The sequence below is a fragment of the Charadrius vociferus genome, unplaced genomic scaffold (genome assembly GCF_000708025.1).
Source record: "Charadrius vociferus isolate BGI_N301 unplaced genomic scaffold, ASM70802v2 scaffold158, whole genome shotgun sequence".
NCBI lineage: Eukaryota > Metazoa > Chordata > Aves > Charadriiformes > Charadriidae > Charadrius > Charadrius vociferus.
The window spans coordinates 5,571,687-5,577,905 of record NW_009661372.1 but is presented as its reverse complement, the minus strand read 5'-3'; positions in this window follow the sequence as shown (position 1 = coordinate 5,577,905).

The window sequence follows — 6,219 nt, the reverse complement described above, 5'->3', positions numbered from 1 at the left end:
TAGAGCACAATGGCAGGGATAGAAGCAAGTCCTGGAGATACCAAAGGTAAACAAAGAGACAGCTCAGAACATCCTTAAAGTTACTTTATAAAACAATAGCTCAAAGAATGTCCTTTCCTCCCTTTCAGAGCAATTTCAGTTCAGCATACGAGCACAATAGTGGGAGTCAATTCTGCTTTTGTATGAAGAAATTTAGCTTCCCTGATAAGCCGCTGCGCAATGCCATGTTGCACTGAACAAAAACCATCAGCTACATTGCAAAATAAGAAGAAAATGAAAATATAAGAAAGGAAAAGGAAAAATATAAGAATGAAGTAGTTACCTAGTCTAGTTATATCTGGAATGTAAGGATCTTAGTTCCACAACATGTATAAACTTTTACTGACAAGACTCTAGATTCTCCACATAAGGAAAATTTTGCTTTGTGTCTGGGAGATAAAATTTCTGGCCAGAGTAATTCAGTGAAGATCAGTGGAGGGTTAGAGCATCCCTTGGAGTGTGAATCCTTTAACTTACGTAAGGATTGAACGATGTACGTACATATAACTAAAAATCCAGCAAAAGCAAAAAAAACCAATCCCACATCGCATGCTCTTTTACCCCTCTAGAGTGGAACACAGAACATGAACACAGTCATGAACTTAGTCATTATTGGAAGGCATTCAGATACTGTGGGGATAGGCATAGTACAGAAGCAAGAACAGAATGGCATCATCAGAGTGGCCAATTCTGAACTTATCAATAAAATTATATGTAGTAAAATATATATGTGTACATGTACCCACAAATACATATTTATCAAAAGAGAGGCAGAGACTGCTGAACAGTCCCCAAGAGCCATGTCTGCATTAACAGTCGCAGTAACCTTTGAAGCCGTCTTTTGCCCGTTGCCAGCATTACTCAGCTGGAACTGAAACCATAGTGTTTAACATTCTTGTATACATGGATCATCGCTGGATGGAATTCAGTGTAATGGATATCAAGGTATGAAAGATTAACAAATACAGTGGTACAGAGTCTTCCCCAGCTCTGGCTCCTTCATACAAAGACAGAGCTGGGAAAAGAGTGCTTCCATGCCCTCATCCTTTCACATGCTCAGGACATGGGCTGAAGCGGGGTGACAACACAAGCACAGTATTTTGTGATGGGTTAGAGCTGCCCTGAACTGCACCAGAGGCCTCTGCCCAGTGATGCTCCATCCACAGCATGTGTGACCTAGAATTAACAATCTAGCACTTAGCTTGTATAGCAGGAAGATGTTTACTGGCCAAGGTACATTAAAGAGCATGTGTTTGCTCCCGTAAGTGGCATAGAGTTCCTCCCGTAGTATCGGCTCATTTTTTCTGTCCATCTGAGAAATTGCAGCATCACAGAGCGTTATATGGTGATACACTAAGAGCAAAGCTTAAAATAAAGGTATCTTTTCTGTTTTTCCATTTGAAACTCTGGTTTCAAGAACAAGTGTTAACATGCATTCATGGCCAAATGGCTTGTTGTTTTTGTTCCCCTTTATGCTTCATCTTTTTTCCTGGGCCTGGACCCCATGGGGCACCCAGGAAGAGCTGTCAGCTGCCAGTCAGTGGGAGAAGAGCCATCTGACGCTTGGCAGGTGTCAGCTGCACCACCCAGACAAATCTGCTGTTGCCCTTGGGTCTGTCAGATGGTTTGACTCCTGCTCTTCGAGTTGCTTGTGCTCCGGAAAGAGTCTGGGTTTTACTGGTCAACTATAAATATATTCCTCCATGAGCCACCCTTGGTGTGATTTGTCATTGCCAGTTCGTACCCAGGGAGAGGTGTTTCTCCTTTCCCTCCCCATTTCCTAGACTCATGCTGTTCTCTGGCACCTTTTGTTTCCTTTCTCAAGAGCCTGCACCTGGCTGACAGAAATAGCCCAGTGCTGTGCAACAAATGCCAGGCAGACCCAGAAAATAATTCAGCCCATTGAGTTAGTTTCCCAATAGAAGATGAAGGCACCTGGGCTGCTGTAGATGCGTTGGCTGTACGAGCTGCTAACACTGGGGGTGAGGGGTTTGGAGCAAAGTGGCACAAGAACAGTGTCATGCCAGGTGCTGCTCCTCAGCACCAGGAAGCTCCTTCATCAATGGCACCATTTTCCTTCCATGGAGATGTGGGTTAGGTCAATCCAAAGAAGCACATCAGGCTTAGGAACTCGGAAAGATATCATGTGTGCTATAACCAATGATCTTAATATAATTTACTTAATATCAGTTGATATACTTGGTATCATATTGTATGCAGCATTGCCACTTACAGTGCTGGCAGAAGAAACGGCGAAGTCAGTTCATAACACGTGGTCCCATTTGTTGTCTAGAACTGTAAATAATGATCTACTTTATAACACAAAAGTGGTGGAGCCAATCATTGCATCTGCATATGTACACACAGGGAAAGTCTATCAAAGAGAAAAAAGATCCTTATGCCCATCTGGGATGGCTCTCCTAATTGATATTACTGTGTCGTAGACTTTAGACAGTTATTCTGGTAACTCAAAAGCTGAGGCAAGCCATTGGGTATGATCTACAGCTGTGAATGGCATGTGATCTATCCCAGAAGGAATATGCTCCAGTAGCCATTGGGTCTTATGTATTCATCCACAGAACTGTGTGTAGGGGTCTGCTTTGTCATATGAGCCCTCAGTATCATCTGCCGTGTCCTTTTGAGCTACTCCTTCCAAAATAAAGTTTTGATGTTAATCTAGGAAATTTAAATTAATTGTGCACAAAGTCAACAGCTGTTAATCCATGTCTCCTTCAGACTGCAGCCGCGAGGGAGGTTCTCTTCCAACCCCTGTCAAAGCAATAGTGTTGGGCACCACATTAGCTGTGATGAAGTAATGCTATTTTAATCCTGCCTCAGGAATTCTCTCTCTCCTCCCTGGACAAGCCAGAGGAGCTATAGGCTTTACAAATGTCCAGTGATCAAATTATTACCATACTTAACAAACCAAACAGGGTGTATGAAGACTAAGGTGCAAAGACCCATGGCTGTTTAGGAGCCATATATCTGAGATGTTGCTGTTAAGCTCTATTTTACACTTCTGCTTGAAGTTAACCAAAACGACTTGGCCCATTTAAATCAATTGGCCTATTCACAGCAATAAAGGCACCTGTGTGAGGATATCTTTGCAGATTAAGATACATTTTTTACACCCATTAACCACAAACCCCTCCAAATGTTAGCTCCAAATAGCTGTGTTGCACTGTGAGAAATTATAGCTACTACACCTGCAAGAACCAGGGTGTCTAGGAAAAAACAGATCCCAAGGCATGACTGCGTTACTTACAAATGCTACCTGTACCTGAACGAGCACAACCACCAGCACAAATCCCCGAGTCAAGCGATAAACGCTCACAACAAAACCACCAGAGGATTTTGGTACGGAGCACACCAAAGAGAGATCCTTCTTAGCTTTGTCTGGACAAGGAATAAGGTGAATAGTGTCTGTAAGTGTTTCCTCTAAGGTCTCAGGTTCCCTGATTTCTGTTGTTTTCCAGACATCACCATCAGTGATGTTTCTGAAAGTAGTGCATATGTATCAAGCGCCAGCCGCGTCTAGATGGAAAAATCTCACCACTGACCCTATTTTTCATTTATAAGACATCAAAGCTGTTTTGTTTGTACTATTAATATGGCTCCCAGTGTCTTCCTCAGCTTGCTATGGGGCCCGGAGCAGTCTTTAATGGCGAACAGGGGTCTGTCAAAAAACATTTCAGGAAAATAAACATATGCATATTTAGAAAAAAATGTCTTTGAACAGTTTTCTAAATCCTGCTGCAGCAGTGTCCTCCCTGAGAAGTATCTTCCTCGGGAATGACAGTGATCCATGGGACCCTGCAGAGGATCCCAGGCTGGTGCCACCACCAACCTAATGCCCTCGGTGTAGTGGTAGGTGCCTTGTTAGCTCTGCTCAAATCTTTACCATCTTGGCCACAGGGAAACAGTAATTACAAACTAAGAGATTTTTTTTACTGTCAGCAATTAGGAACAAGAACAGTTAAACTACTAGCTGCTGAGAGCTAACCCCAGCTGTGTCTTCATGCTGTTATGCACAACAGGAACCACTTCCTTTTTCACACCACACGCTCATGAGAAGTCATGCTAATGCTTCTGGTAAGATTGCAGAAATTTCATTTAATGTTCCATAAGAGACATTGTTTTGGGGTTTGGTTGAGTTTTGTTGTTCTTTTTTTTTCAGAATACACAGTGTTGAGAGGACTATGCTTGTGAGAAAATTAACTCTGAAGTGATTAGGTGCTCAGGGAGAAGGCAAGATGGAGAGGTGGAGGATGAACCCTAGTCCCTAGGACTAAGAGAAAAAGGATGGTCTTTCAGAACAGCAAGGGTGGCTGATCCAGGTTGTGAGGGAGTGGGAGAAGAGGGGAAGACTCACTGAGTCTGTCTCACCTTGGGGAAGCAGTTTGTTAGTCCCAAGGTCCTATACCACTGTGCTCTTGCAAGCCTGGGAGGCACCAAGCAGAGGCTGGCCAGCTGCTCCAGACCCACAGTACGGAGCTCAACAGCTTAAGCTGGTTTTAACCTGAAGAAATGTGATACATTAAGGGCTTGTGTCTGGCTTAGCCTTGGTTTGGAGGCTCCTGGTGGCTCTTGGCTTTGAGGCTGGATGAGGACCAGACCGTAAGCAGGGGGTTTTGTGCTTCTGTTAATTCAAGAGGAGCATATGCAGCATGGTTAAGGTATGTGCTGATGCTTCCACGACAAACAGACAAATGGTGCTATTGACTTGCAACTCAATTATTTTATAAGCCTGTTACAGAAGCTCGTTGATCTCAGAGCAATGGCGGCTTGACTCTTAATGATAACAAACAAAAACATCATATATCTATTAGACTTTCTCAAATTAGCTCCATGTCCTGTGTACCTGACTCCTTCTTTTACTGCTTAATGTGTAAGAAATCCTGTGCTGTCAACACTGCTTGCTTGTGCTAGCAAAGATGTTAGTGACTGAATAGAAGTTTATGGACTGCTTGCTTAACTGTACACTTTTACTTCAGACTAAGCCTGTTTGTGTAATAACTTTTCTGACACTGTGCAAATGAACCAGAGAGAAATTGGAACCAGAAAAACCTGACAGTTTTGTTGTTTCAGTGTATTGTATTTGGGACCAATGTACCTGCTTGTGTGCTTGCATGGAAACGCTGATAAGCCATGAGAATATGCTTTGATGGTGGGAAGTCTATTTTTAATAAGTGGCTTGCATGACTGATCCGATGCTAAATAAACTAGTAAATCTAGAAATGCTTACATGTATTATTTGCTGACAGCTAATGCTCAGCGTAGGGTAAGGAACAATAGTCATCATTATAGAGAGATGTAATGATGGGTGTTATCTCTTTATATAGCACAGTCTTGAATGAATTACGGCTTGGTGTAGCCTTTCCTCTTCTACTCTTCCCTCAAAACTTTAACAGTTGGATAACAAACTACATCTCTTATTAGTGGTGGAGTACAGAACTTGGGGGCTGGAAAGGCCTTTGTAAGGTTGTCCACACTCTATCCCTGTGCCACAGGGGATGGTGATGCAGGGTGGATGCTTGTCTCACTTGTTTTGAAGACCTACAGCAATAAAGACGCTGCCACTTCCTAGTGCAATCTACCAAATCATTTTTGCTACTCTTGTGACTGGAAGGTATTTTACAAAGTTCTGAGTCTTTTTGTTGCAGTTAACAGTTTGTCTGTCATGGTCATCTGTTTTCTGCAACCATTTCTTATGAGTCCAAAGGTTATTAAAATGCTTCTTTGTTCAGCATCCTCATCTCTCAGCAACACGAACCAAGTCCTTCCCCACAGGTCATGCACCCTAGGTGTTCCACTGCTCTTGCTTGCATATAGATTTTCTGCCTGTAACTGACTACTTTCTGTCTTGAACTATGTAGCCAAAAGCCCAAAGCTGCACATGATACCTGAGTAGAGGCTTTGGCAAGTCTTAGGTGTCGGAAGGATTATTTTTTGTTTCTCTGTTCTGTTTCCATATCTGTCATTTAGCACCCTCAGTGGTGTTCCCTCCTGCTCAGTTTGCCATGGGTTGCAACTGCCATGGGTCTGCAGAATGGCTGCTTGGCCAGTTGGCCACTGTCTTGTACTGTGGCAGCTTGTTATTCCTGCCACCTACAACTCCTTTGGCTTGCAAACTGCTTGAATGCAGAGTCCCTTTACATCCTTTGTGGGAAATCATTTTTC